This window comes from Aegilops tauschii, chromosome 6 (genome assembly GCF_002575655.3).
Source record: "Aegilops tauschii subsp. strangulata cultivar AL8/78 chromosome 6, Aet v6.0, whole genome shotgun sequence".
In the NCBI taxonomy this organism is placed as follows: Eukaryota; Viridiplantae; Streptophyta; class Magnoliopsida; order Poales; family Poaceae; genus Aegilops; species Aegilops tauschii.
Genome location: NC_053040.3, coordinates 475,100,313 through 475,115,553, shown reverse-complemented (window position 1 = coordinate 475,115,553; position 15,241 = coordinate 475,100,313).

The following is a 15,241-nucleotide window of genomic DNA, read 5'->3' as shown; positions in this document are numbered from 1 at the left end:
AGTGGAGGAGAGATCGAACGATTGGGGAGGAGGCAGCGAATCGGAAGAAGACACATGTTGACCTAAGGCGTGAAATGACGAAAACGCCCTCGGCGGGAAACGGAAATACCGGTGGTGGCAACAGATATTTACGCGAGTGGTGAAACTGTTCATTGTAGCAGTGTTACCGGGGCGATCCGACGGCCGAGGTCCACCAGTGGCTTGATCTGACGGCTGAAAACGCATCAAAAAATCGATCGAACGGCCAGTAATCACTGAGCTCTGAGAAGCCCCATGTTCTCCCAAGATACTTATATCAGGATAAGATGCCCTCATGATTGATTCATATGGTGGCTTAATTCTTGTTCTAGGGAAGTGTTCCATTCCCTTTCTTAGTGGAAATTGAAAACATGCTCTAAACGTATTTTGAAATGTCACAAAATTCCGAAAAAATGTTTTGTGCACACATCTCAACATTCTACGTGCTCACAAACATTTCGCGAAAAATGGACAATTTTTGTGTCGCGTGTGAAAAAGACAAAATCCACAGAAAGGGCTTTTCATGAGACATTTCTTTGTCTTTTTTACACAAGCCACAGAAAATGGTGGTTTTCCACAAAACATGGCGTGCACACATAGAATATCGAGATGTACGCATCAAATTTTTGTTCGGATTTTTTTGACATTTTGAAATATTTTTTCGATGATAGGAGCATATGCTCCCATGTGCCAAAGCAATCACGACACCAATAGTACGTAAAAATGGTCTACCAAGAATAATTGGACAAGACGGATTGCGATCAATATCAAGAACAATAAAATCTATGGGCACATAATTCCTATTTGCAAGAATAAGAACATCACTAATTCTTCCCATAGGTTTTTTAATATTAGAATCCGCTAAGTGCAAATTAAGAGAACATTCTTCAATATCGTTAAGACCAAGCACATCAATAAAGATTTCAGAATTGTGGAAACACTAGCACCCAAATCACATAAAGAAAAACACTCATAATTTTTAATATTGACTTTGATAGTAGGTTCCCATTCATCATGTAATTTTCTAGGAATTGAAATCTCTAATTCCATTTTTTCTTCAAAGGCTTTCATCATGGCATCAACAATATGTTTAGTAAAAGCTTTATTTTGCTCATAAGCATGGGGTGAATTAACCATGGATTGCAACAAAGAAATACAATCAATCAAAGAGCAACTATCATAATTAAAGTCTTTGTAATCCAAGAGAGTGGGTACATCACTAGTTAAAGTTTTGACCTCTCCAAACCCACTTTTATCAATTTTTTCAACAAAATTTTGACCCTCCGAATTATCGGGACGCCTTCTAGCAAAAGTTGACTCCTCGTCAGTCCCTTTAACATCAATTTTAATCTTACTAAACAAGGAATCAATAGAAGAAACACCAATCACGTTAAGATCTTCATCATTTTTATTAAAGCAATCACTAGAAAACGCTTTTTCTAAAAATTCTCTTTCAGCTCTAAGCATAGCGGTTATTTTCTTACTTTCATCCATAGAAACATATAAAGCTTCAATTCATTCCTCAACCTGAGGCACAAAAGCTTTAATCTTGAGATTTTCTACATCATGAGAAATCCTATCAATGCTTCTAGAACATATCACCAATCTTATTAACCTTTTCTTCTATCGTATTATTTAAAACTTTTTGGGCATTGATAATTTTTTTAATATTATTCTCAATATCAAAGGTGTTCCTATAATTATTATAAGAAGGATTACCATAGCAACCACCATAATTATTAGAGGAATTACTAGGAAAAGGCCTAGGATTAAAATTACCTCTATAAGCATTGTTATTAAAATTGTTTCGTGAGATAAAATTCATATCTACAGCATCACTATTTTTCCCAATCAAGGTAGACAAAGGCACATCGTTAAGATCAATAGGAGCACTTTTATGAGCAACCAATTTCATAAGAGCATAGACCTTTTCACTCAAAGAAGAAATTTCTTCAACCGAAATAACCTTTTTACTAGTAGGTGCTCTTTCAGTATGCCATTGTGAATAATTTGCCATAATATTGTCTAGCAAGTTAGTAGCTTCACCCAACGTAATTTCCATAAAAGTACCACCCGCGGCGGAATCTAAAAGATTTCTAGAGACAAAATTCAATCCCGCATAAATTTTTTGTATGATCATCCAAAGATTTAAACCATGAGTAGGACAGTTTCTTAGCATCAATTTCATTCTTTCCCAAGATTGCGCAACATGTTCATGCTCAAGTTTCTTAAAATTCATGATTTGAGTCCTAAGGGAAATATTTTTTGCGGGCGGAAAATACTTTGTAATAAAAGCATCTTTGCACTTATCCCAAGAATCTATACTATTGCAAGGTAGAGCAGAAAACCAATTTTTTGCACGATCTCGCAAAGAAAACGAGAATAATTTCAACTTCACAATATCATTGCCCACACCTTTTTTCTTTTGTATATCGCAAAATTCTACGAATGTGTTAAGATGGGACGCGACATCCTCATTAGGAGTACTGGAAAATTGATCTTTCATGACAAGATTCAACAAAGCGAGGACATTAATGTCGCAAGATTCCGCACTAGAGGCGGGAGGAGCAACCAGAGTGCTAATAAAATCATTGTTGTTGGTATTGCAGAAATCACACAACTTGGTGTTCTCTTGAGTCATCGTGACCAAGCCAACAAGATTGCACTCAACAAAAAATCTGACGAGAAAATGGCGAACGAAAAAGAGGGCGAATAAAATGGCAAATTTTGTGAAGTGGGGGAGAGGAAAACGAGAGGCAAATGGTAGATAATGTAAATTGCAAGGAGATGAGATTTGTGATTAGGAACCTGATAGATGTTGATGATGTTTCCCGGGCAATGGCGCCAGAAATTCCTTTTGATATCGCCTGAACTACGTCGGTATTTCCCCAAAGAGGAAGGGATGATGCAACACAACAACGGGTATTTCCCTCAGTGATGAGACCAAGGTTATCGAACTAGTAGGAGAACCAAGCAACACTATGTAAACAATACCTGCACACAAAGAACAAACACTTGCAACCTGACGTGTTAAAGGGGTTGTCAATCCCTTTCGGGTAACGGTGCCAGAAATTGGTGCGTTGACGGGATAAAAATTATGATAGATTGGATAGATAGATCTCGAATAAACGTAAAATAAAATAAAGTGCCACAAGGTATTTTTTGGTTTTTGGAATAATAGATCTGAAAATAAAAGCGAATAAATATAGATCTCAAAGGCAAATATGATGAAGAATAGACCTGGGGGCCGTAGATTTCACTAGTGGCTTCTCTCGAGAAAAATAGCATACGGTGGGTAAACAAATTACTGATGGGCAATTGATAGAACTTCAAATAATTATGATGATATCCAGGCAATGATCATTATATAGGCATCACATCCAAGATTAGTAGACTGACTCCTGCCTGCATCTACTACTATTACTCCACACATCGACCGCTATCCAGCATGCATCTAGTGTATTAAGTTCATGGAGAAACGGAGTAATGCAATAAGAACGATGAAATGATGTAGACAAGATCTATTCATGTAGGAATAGACCCCATCTTGTTATCCTTAATAGCAATGATACATACGTGTCATGTCCCCTTCTGTCACTGGGATTGAGCACCGTAAGATCGAACCCATCACAAAGCACCTCTTCCCATGGCAATAAAAATCAATCTAGTCGGCCTAACTAAACCAAAGATTCAAAGAATAAATACGAGGCTATAAGTAATCATGCATATAAGAGATCAAAAGACTCAAATAACTTTCATGGATATAAACATAGATCTGATCATAAACTCAAAGTTCATCGGATCCCAACAAACACACCACAAAAAGAGTTACATCAAATAGATCTCCAAGAGACCATTGTATTGAGAATCAAAAGAGAGAGAGAGGAAGCCATCTAGCTACCAACTATAGACCCGATAGGTCTACAATGAACTACCCGCGCATCATCGAAGAGGCACCAATGAGGATGATGAACCCCTCCGTGATGGTGTCTAGATTGGATTTGTGGTTTCTGGAACTTCGGCTGCTGGAATTGTGTTTCGTTGACTCCCCTAGGGTTTTTGGATTTTTAGGGTAATTATAGAGAAAAGAGGCGATGCGGGAGGTGGCCGAGGTGTGCACAAACCACCAGGGCGCGCCTGGGCCCCCAGGCGCACCCAGGTGGGTTGTGCTCCCCTCGGAGCCCTCCTCTGGTACTTCCTTGGCCCATCTTGTGTCTGCTGGTCCCAAAAAATCTCCAAAAACTTTTTCTGCGTTTGGACTCCGTTTGATATTGATTTTCTGCGATGTAAAAAACAAGCAAAATAACAGTAACTGGCACTGGGCACTATGTCAATAGGTTAGTCCAAAAAAATGATATAAAGTTGCTATAAAATGATTGTAAACATCCAAGATTGATAATATAACAACATGGGACAATCAAAAATTATAGATACGTTGGAGACATATCACTGGCATCCGACACAATGCTGGACTAATGTCCGGGCATCCTCATGGGCGATAGGCCAAAAAAAACCCTGCTCAGAAAGCCTTGCTGACCAAAGCCCGAGCTGCCGCATGATGTCCGACCATGCTCGCGTGTACCTCTGCCAAGAGCTGATGCCCCTCTTCTTCAGAGATGCACCTTTGTAAAACTCCTGTGGTACTCTTCTTATAGAGTTCACCCTCATGGACCTTGTATGCTTTAGAGCGCCGAACTATGTGTCGTGCTTTGGTTTGATCTTCCGGAAGCTGATGTTGTGTGAGGTATGCTAGCAGGGGTTCTGTCAAGGGTGGGATTACAGCCATGACTTCGTGTGTTGAAGGTGTTTCCTTGAGTGCGGAGCCATCGATGACGTGATCGTCTTGTTCATTTTCGGGCGATGCGTTGTGAGCGGGCTTAGTGGATAGTGCACCGGTGATGCGTCCTGCCACACCACAGAGGGCTTAAAGAGCCGCTCGAGGAAGGTGTTTTTTGGAACTGGGACACGCTTGGCGCCCATGCGGGCAAGGACGTTGGCTGCTTGATGTTGTATCTAGCGACATGGTGAAATTCAAGGCCCTCAAATCGGTCCGATATCCGGAGGACCGCGTTTCTATACGCCGCCATCTTGGGGTCTTTGGCGTTGAATTCGCCGTCGACTTGAGAGATCGCCAAGTTGGAATCTCCCCTTACCTCGGGGCGTTGTATGCCCATTGATGTGGCCATACGAAGACCATGCAATAGTGCTTCGTATTCGGCTGCATTGTTGGAGTTCGTGTACATTATCTGGAGGACGTACCGAACAGTGTCGCCTGTGGGGGACATTAGGATGACCCCAGCCCCCAGCTCGGCTAACATTTTTGAGCCGTTGAAATACATTGTCCAGTGTGAGTATGTGGAGTACTCCCGGGGTAGTTTGGCCTCGGTCCATCGGCTATGAAATCAGCCAGCACTTGGGATTTAATGGCTTGGCGTGGCTTGTATGTGATCTCAAAGGGGAGGAGCTCGATGGCCCATTTGGCGATGCGGCCCGTGGCGTCCCTATTATTGATTATATCATTCAAGGGAGCCTCTGATGCCACCATGACCGAACATTCTTGAAAGTAGTGTTGTAGCTTTCGGGATGCCATAAAGATCGTGTAGGCTTTCTTTTGATAGTGCGGGTATCGTGATTTACATGGCGTTAGTACCTCGGACACATAGTAGACTGTCTTCTGGAATTGGAACTTGTGACGCTCCGACTCCCGCTCCACGACGAGCATCGCGCTGACCACCTGATTGGTGGCTGAAATGTACAGTGGCATGGGTTCGCCGACCCCAGGTGCGGCCAGGATAGGGTTGTTGGCGAGGAGTGTTTTTGAGCAGTTTGTAGTCTGGTAGGGACCCCAAAGACGCATTTCTCCAGGCTTAGTCGTGTATCATAGGCTCGCAGGTTGTCGAAGGTTTGGCGTAGATCGTCTATCAGTTGATCGATGTGTTTGGTTTTGACAACCACGTCATCCACATATGCCTCGATTGTTCTACCAATTTGGTTTTCAAGGCATGTTTGAATCATGCGTAGGTATGTGGCTCCTGCATTTTTAGCCCGAACGGCATGGTGTTGAAGCAAAAAGGCCCGTAAGGGGTGATGAATGCGGTTGCAGCGTGATCGGACTCCTTCATCTTAATCTGATGGTATCCGGAGTATGCGTCGAGGAAGCACAACGAGTCGTGTCTGGCGGTGGCGTCGATGATCTGGTCTATCCTGGGCAAGGGAAATGGATCCTTAGGGCAGGCCTTGTTGAGGTCTTTAAAGTCGACACAGAGCCGCCAGGACTTGTCCTTTTTTGGTACCATAACCAGATTTGCTAGCCACTCGGGGTGCTTGATCTCACGGATGAACCCGACCTCTAGCAGTTTTGCAAGTTCTTCGCCCATAGCCTGCCATTTGGGTTCTAAAAATCGATGCAGGGTTTGTCTCACTGGCTTGAAGCCCTTTAAAATGTTGAGGTTGTGCTCTGCTAGCCGGCGTGGGATTCCTGGCATGTCTGATGGGTGCCAGGCGAATATTTCCCAATTTTCACGCAGGAATGTCCTTAGCGCCTCGTCAACTGTGGGGTCCAGCTGTGCTCCTTTGGATGCCATTTTGTTGGGATCCGTTGGGTGCACTTGAAAATTTCCTATTTCATCGGTCGGCTTGAATGATGTGGGTTTTTGTCTTTTACTGAGAACCACATCGTCCCTGTCGACTTTAGTGCATAGCGCTGTTAACTCTGAAGGAAATATGCCCTAGAGGCAATAATAAAGTTGTTATTTATATTTCCTTATATCATGATAAATGTTTATTATTCATTCTAGAATTGTATTAACCGGAAACTTAGTACATGTGTGAATACATAGACAAACAGAGTGTCCCTAGTATGCCTCTACTTGACTAGCTTGTTAATCAAAGATGGTTAAGTTTCCTAGCCATAGACATGTGTTGTCATTTGATGAACGGGATCACATCATTAGAGAATGATGTGATGGACAAGACCCATCCGTTAGCTTAGCATAAATGATCGTTTAGTTTTATTACTATTGCTTTCTTCATGACTTATACATGTTCCTCCGATTATGAGATTATGCAACTCCCGAATACCGGAGGAACACCTTGTGTGCTATCAAACGTCACAACGTAACTGGGTGATTATAAAGATGCTCTACAGGTGTCTCCAAAGGTGTTTGTTGCGTTGGCATAGATCGAGATTAGGATTTGCCACTCCGAGTATCGGAGAGGTATCTCTAGGCCCTCTCGGCAATGCACATCACTATAAGCCTTGCAAGCAATGTGACTAATGAGTTAGTTATGGGATGATGCATTACGGAACGAGTAAAGAGACTTTCCAGTAAAGAGATTAAACTAGGTATGAAGTGTTGGGGATCGTAGCAGAATTTTAAACTTTCCTACGCATCACCAAGATCCACCTATGGAGTATACTAGCAACGAGGGAAAGGAGTGCATCTACATACCATTGTAGATCGCGAGCGGAAGCGTTCCAATGAACGGGGTTGATGGAGTCGTACTCGCCGTGATCCAAATCACTGATGACCGAGTGCCGAACGGACGGCACCTCCGCGTTCAACACACGTACGGAGCAGCGACGTCTCCTCCTTCTTGATCCATCAAGGGGGAAGGAGAGGTTGATGGAGATCCAGCAGCACGACGGCGTGGTGGTGGAAGTAGCGGGATCCCGGCCGGGCTTCGCCAAGCTTCTGCGGGAGGGAGAGGTGTTGCAGGGGGAGAGGGAGGCGCCCAGGGCTGTGGTGCTGCTGCCCTCCCTCCCCCCCACTATATATAGGCCCCCTGGAGGGGGGGCGCCGGCCCTGGAACCCATCTACATGGGGGGGCGGCGGCCAAGGGGAAAGGGGGGTGGCTCCCCCCCCAAGCCAAGTGGGGCGCCCCCCACCCCTAGGGTTTCCAACCCTAGGCGCAGGGGGAGGCCCAAGGGGGGGGCGCCCCAGCCCACTAAGAGCTGGTTCCCTTCTCACTTCAGCCCATGGGGCCCTCCGGGATAGGTGGCCCCACCCGGTGGACCCCCGAGACCCTTCCGGTGGTCCCGGTACAATACCGATAACCCCCGAAACTTTCCCGGTGGCCGAAACTGGACTTCCTATATATAATTCTTCACCTCCGGACCATTCCGGAACTCCTCGTGACGTCCGGGATCTCATCCGGGACTCCGAACAACTTTCGGGTTTCCGCATACTAATATCTCTATAACCCTAGCATCACCGAACCGTGTGTAGACCCTACGGGTTCGGGAGACATGCAGACATGACCGAGACGCCTCTCCGGTCAATAACCAACAGCGGGATCTGGATACCCATGTTGGCTCCCACATGTTCCACGATGATTTCATCGGATGAACCACGATGTCGAGGATTCAATCAATCCCGTATACAATTCCCTTTGTCAATCGGTACGTTACTTGCCCGAGATTCGATAGTCGGTATCCCAATACCTTGTTCAATCTCGTTACCGGCAAGTCACTTTACTCGTACCGTAATGCATGATCCCATGGCTAACTCCTTAGTCACATTGAGCTCATTATGATGATGCATTACCGAGTGGGCCCAAAGATACCTCTCCGTCATACGGAGTGACAAATCCCAGTCTCGATCCGTGCCAACCCAACAGACACTTTTGGAGATACCCGTAGTGCACCTTTATAGTCACCCAGTTACGTTGTGACGTTTGGCACACCCAAAGCACTCCTACGGTATCCGGGAGTTGCACGATCTCATGGTCTAAGGAAATGATACTTGACATTGGAAAAGCTCTAGCAAACGAACTACACGATCTTTAGTGCTATGCTTAGGATTGGGTCTTGTCCATCACATCATTCTCCTAATGATGTGATCCCGTTATCAATGACATCCAATGTCCATAGTCAGGAAACCATGACTATCTGTTGATCAACGAGCTAGTCAACTAGAGGCTTACTAGGGACACGTTGTGGTCTATGTATTCACACATGTGTTACGATTTCCGGATAACACAATTATAGCATGAACAATAGACAATTATCATGAACAAAGAAATATAATAATAACCATTTATTATTGCCTCTAGGGCATATTTCCAACAGTCTCCCACTTGCACTAGAGTCAATAATCTAGTTACATTGTGATGAATCGAACACCCATAGCGTCCTGGTGTTGATCATGTTTTGCTCTAGGGAGAGGTTTAGTCAACGGATCTGCTACATTCAGATCCGTATGTACTTTACAAATATCTATGTCTCCATTCTGAACACCTTCACGAATGGAGTTCAAGCGACGCTTGATATGCCTGGTCTTCCTGTGAAACCTGGGCTCCTTCGTAAGGGCAATAGCTCCAGTGTTGTCACAGAAGAGGGTCATCGGGCCCGACGCATTGGGAATCACCCCTAAGTCGGTAATGAACTCCTTCATCCAGATTGCTTCTTGCGCTGCCTCCGAGCCTGCCATGTACTCCGCTTCACATGTAGATCCCGCCACGACGCTTTGCTTGCAACTGCACCAGCTTACTGCTCCTCCATTCAAAATATACACGTATCCGTTTTGTGACTTCGAGTCATCCAGATCTGTGTTGAAGCTAGCGTCGACGTAACCCTTTACGACGAGCTCTTCGTCACCTCCATAAACGAGAAACATATCCTTAGTCCTCTTCAGGTACTTCAGGATATTCTTGACCGCTGTCCAGTGTTCCATGCCGGGATTACTTTGGTACCTTCCTACCAAACTTATGGCAAGGTTTACATCAGGTTTGGTACACAGCATGGCATACATAATAGACCCTATGGCCGAGGCATAGGGGATGACACTCATCTTTTCTCTATCTTCTGCCGTGGTCGGGCATTGAGCCGTGCTCAATTGCACACCTTGCAATACAGGCAAGAACCCCTTCTTGGACTGATCCATATTGAACTTCTTCAATATCTTGTCAAGGTACGTACTCTGTGAAAGACCAATGAGGCGTCCTGATCTATCTCTATAGATCTTGATGCCTAATATATAAGTAGCTTCTCCAAGGTCCTTCATTGAAAAACACTTATTCAAATAGACCTTTATACTTTCCAAGAATTCTATATCATTTCCCATCAATAGTATGTCATCCACATATAATATGAGAAATGCTACGGAGCTCCCACTCACTTTCTTGTAAACACAGGCTTCTCCATAAGTCTGTGTAAACCCAAACGCTTTGATCATCTCATCAAAACGAATGTTCCAACTCCGAGATGCTTGCACCAGTCCATAGATGGAGCGCTGGAGCTTGCATACCTTGTTAGCATTCTTAGGATCGACAAAACCTTCCGGCTGCATCATATACAATTCTTCCTTAAGAAAGCCGTTAAGGAATGCCGTTTTGGCATCCATTTGCCATATCTCATAATCATAGAATGCGGCAATTGCTAACATGATTCGGACGGACTTCACCTTCGCTACGGGTGAGAAAGTCTCATCGTAGTCAACCCCATGAACTTGTCGATAACCCTTAGCGACAAGTCGAGCCTTATAGATGGTCACATTACCATCCGCGGCTGTCTTCTTCTTAAAGATCCATTTATTTTCTATGGCTCGCCGATCATCGGGCAAGTCAGTCAAAGTCCGTACTTCATTTTCATACATGGATCCTATCTCGGCTTTCATGGCTTCTAGCCATTTGTCGGAATCCGGGCCCGCCATCGCTTCTTCATAGTTCGAAGGTTCACCGTTGTCCAACAACATGATTTCCAGGACAGGGTTGACGTACCACTCTGGTGCGGAACGTGTCCTTGTGGACCTACGAAGTTCAGCAGTAACTTGATCCGAAGCTTCATGATCATCATCATTAACTTCCTCCCCAGTCGGTGTAGGCACCACAGGAACATCTTCCCGCGCTGCGCTACTTTCCGGTTCGGAAGGGATGACTATCACCTCATCAAGTTCCACTTTCCTCCCACTCACTTCTTTCGAGAGAAACTCTTTCTCCAGAAAGGACCCATTCTTGGCAACAAAGATCTTGCCTTCGGATCTGAGGTAGAAGGTATACCCAATGGTTTCCTTGGGGTATCCTATGAAGACGCATTTTTCCGACTTGGGTTCGAGCTTTTCAGGTTGAAGTTTCTTGACATAAGCATCGCATCCCCGAACTTTTAGAAACGACAGCTTAGGTTTCTTCCCAAACCATAATTCATACGGTGTCGTCTCAACGGATTTCGACGGAGCCCTATTTAAAGTGAATGCGGCAGTCTCTAAAGCATAGCCCCAAAATGAGAGCGGTAGATAGGTAAGAGACATCATAGATCGCACCATATCCAATAGAGTGCGATTACGACGTTCGGACACACCGTTTCGCTGAGGTGTTCCAGGCGGCGTGAGTTGTGAAACGATTCCACATTTCCTTAAGTGCGTACCAAATTCGTGACTTAAATATTCTCCACCATGATCTGATCGTAAGAACTTTATTTTCCTGTCACGTTGATTCTGAACCTCACTCTGAAATTCCTTGAACTTTTCAAACGTTTCAGACTTGTGTTTCATTAGGTAGACATACCCATATCTACTTAAGTCATCAGTGAGAGTGAGAACATAACGATATCCTCCGCGAGCCTCAACACTCATTGGACCGCACACATCGGTATGTATGATTTCCAATAAGTTGGTTGCTCGCTCCATTGTTCCGGAGAACGGAATCTTGGTCATCTTACCCATGAGGCATGGTTCGCACGTGTCAAATGATTCGTAATCAAGAGACTCCAAAAGTCCATCTGCATGGAGCTTCTTCATGCGCTTGACACCAACGTGACCAAGGCGGCAGTGCCACAAGTATGTGGGACTATCGTTATCAACTTTACATCTTTTGGTATTCACACTATGAATATGTGTAACATCACGTTCGAGATTCATCAAAAATAAACCATTGACCAGCGGGGCATGACCATAAAACATATCTCTCATATAAATAGAACAACCATTATTCTCGGATTTAAATGAGTAGCCATCTCGAATTAAACGAGATCCAGATACAATGTTCATGCTCAAAGCTGGTACTAAATAACAATTATTGAGGTTTAAAACTAATCCCGTAGGTAAATGCAGAGGTAGCGTGCCGACGGCGATCACATCGACCTTGGAACCATTCCCGACGCGCATCGTCACCTCATCCTTTGCCAGTCTCCGCTTATTCCGTAATTCCTGTTTTGAATTACAAATATGAGCAACCGCACCGGTATCAAATACCCAGGAGCTACTACGAGTACTGGTAAGGTACACATCAATTACATGTATATCACATATACCTTTGGTGTTGCCGGCCTTCTTGTCCGCTATGTATTTGGGGCAGTTCCGCTTCCAGTGACCACTTCCCTTGCAATAAAAGCACTCAGTCTCAGGCTTGGGTCCATTCTTTGACTTTTTCCCGGCAACTGGCTTACCGGGCGCGGCAACTCCCTTTGTCGTCCTTCTTGAAGTTCTTCTTACCCTTGCCTTTCTTGAACTTAGTGGTTTTATTCACCATCAACACTTGATGTTCCTTTCTGATCTCCACCTGCGCTGATTTCAGCATTGAATATACCTCAGGAATGGTCTTTTCCATCCCCTGCATATTGAAGTTCATCACAAAGCTCTTGTAGCTTGGTGGAAGCGACTGAAGGATTCTGTCAATGACCGCGTCATCCGGGAGATTAACTCCCAGCTGAGACAAGCGGTTGTGCAACCCAGACATTCTGAGTATGTGCTCACTAACAGAACTATTTTCCTCCATTTTACAGCTGAAGAACTTGTCGGAGACTTCATATCTCTCGACCCGGGCATGAGCTTGGAAAACCATTTTCAGCTCTTCGAACATCTCATATGCTCCATGTTTCTCAAAACGCTTTTGGAGACCCGGTTCTAAGCTGTAAAGCATGCCGCACTGAACGAGGGAGTAATCATCAGCACGTGATTGCCAAGCGTTCATAACGTCTTGGTTCTCTGGGATGGGTGCTTCACCTAGCGGTGCTTCTAAGACATAATCTTTCTTGGCAGCTATGAGGATGATCCTCAGGTTCCGGACCCAGTCCGTATAGTTGCTGCCATCATCTTTCAGCTTGGTTTTCTCTAGGAATGCGTTGAAGTTGAGGACAACGTGGGCCATTTGATCTACAAGACATACTGTAAAGATTTTAGACTAAGTTCATGATAATTAAGTTCATCTAATCAAATTACTCAATGAACTCCCACTCAGATAGACATCCCTCTAGTCATCTAAGTGAAAAATGGTCCGAGTTAACTAGGCCGTGTCCGATCATCACGTGAGACGGACTAGTCAAGATCGGTGAACATCTCCATGTTGATCGTATCTTCTATACGACTCATGCTCGACCTTTCGGTCCTCCGTGTTCTGAGGCCATGTCTATACATGCTAGGCTCGTCAAGTCAACCTAAGTGTATTGCGTGTGTTCCGAGGCCATGTCTGTACATGCTAGGCTCGTCAACACCCGTTGTATGCGAACGTTAGAATCTATCACACCCGATCATCACGTGGTGCTTCGAAACAACGAACCTTCGCAACGGTGCACAGTTAGGGGGAACACTTTCTTGAAATTATTATAAGGGATCATCTTACTTACTACCGTCGTTCTAAGCAAATAAGATGCAAAACATGATAAACATCACATGCAATCAAATAGTGACATGATATGGCCAATATCATTTTGCTCCTTTGATCTCCATCTTCGGGGCACCATGATCATCTTCGTCACCGGCATGACACCATGATCTCCATCAGTGTGTCTTCATGAAGTTGTCACGCCAACGATTACTTCTACTTCTATGGCTAACGCACTTAGCAATAAAGTAAAGTAATTTACATGGCGTTATTCAATGACACGCAGGTCATACAAAAAATAAAGACAACTCCTATGGCTCCTGCCGGTTGTCATACTCATCGACATTCAAGTCGTGATTCCTATTACAAGAATATGATCAATCTCATACATCACATATATCATTCATCACATCTTCTGGCAATATCACATCACATAGCACATGGTGCAAAAACAAGTTAGACGTCCTCTAATTGTTGTTGCAAGTTTTTACGTGGCTTGTATAGGTTTCTAGCAAGAACGTTTCTTACCTACGTAAAACCACAACGTGATATGCCAATTTCTATTTACCCTTCATAAGGACCCTTTTCATCGAATCCGTTCCGACTAAAGTGGGAGAGACAGACACCTGCTAGCCACCTTATGCAACTAGTGCATGTCAGTCGGTGGAACCTGTCTCATGTAGGCGTACGTGTAAGGTCGGTCCGTGCCACTTCATCCCACAATACCGCCGAAACAAGATAGGACTAGTAGCGGCAAGAAGAATTGGCAACATCTACGCCCACAACTGCTTTGTGTTCTACTCGTGCATAGTAACTACGCATAGGCCTCGCTCATGATGCCACTGTTGGGGATCGTAGCAGAATTTTAAAATTTCCTACGCATCACCAAGATCCATCTATGGAGTATACTAGCAACGAGGGGAAAGGAGTGCATCTACATACCATTGTAGATCGCGAGCTTCCGCGTTCCAATGAACGGGGTTGATGGAGTCGTACTCGTCGTGGTCCAAATCACCGATGACCGAGTGCCGAACGGACGGCACCTCCGCGTTCAACACACGTACGGAGCAGCGACGTCTCCTCCTTCTTGATCCAGCAAGGGGGAAGGAGAGGTTGATGGAGATCCAGCAGCACGACGGCGTGGTGGTGGAAGTAGCGGGATCCCGGCCGGGCTTCGCCAAGCTTCTGCGGGAGGGAAAGGTGTTGCAGGGGGAGAGGGAGGCGCCCAGGGCTGTGGTGCTGCTGCCCTCCCTCCCCCCCCACTATATATAGGCCCCCTGGAGGGGGGGGCGCCGGCCCTGGAACCCATCTACATGGGGGGGCGGCGGCCAAGGGGAAAGGGGGGTGGCTTCCCCCCAAGCCAAGTGGGGCGCCCCCACCCCTAGGGTTTCCAACCCTAGGCGCAGGGGGAGGCCCAAGGGGGGCGCCCCAGCCCACTAAGGGCTGGTTCCCTTCTCACTTCAGCCCATGGGGCCCTCCGGGATAGGTGGCCCCACCCGGTGGACCCCCGGGACCCTTCCGGTGGTCCCGGTACAATACCAATAACCCCCGAAACTTTCCCGGTGGCCGAAACTGGACTTCCTATATATAATTCTTCACCTCCAGACCATTCCGAAACTCCTCGTGACGTCCGGGATCTCATCCGGGACTCCGAACAACTTTCGGGTTTCCGCATACTAATATCTCT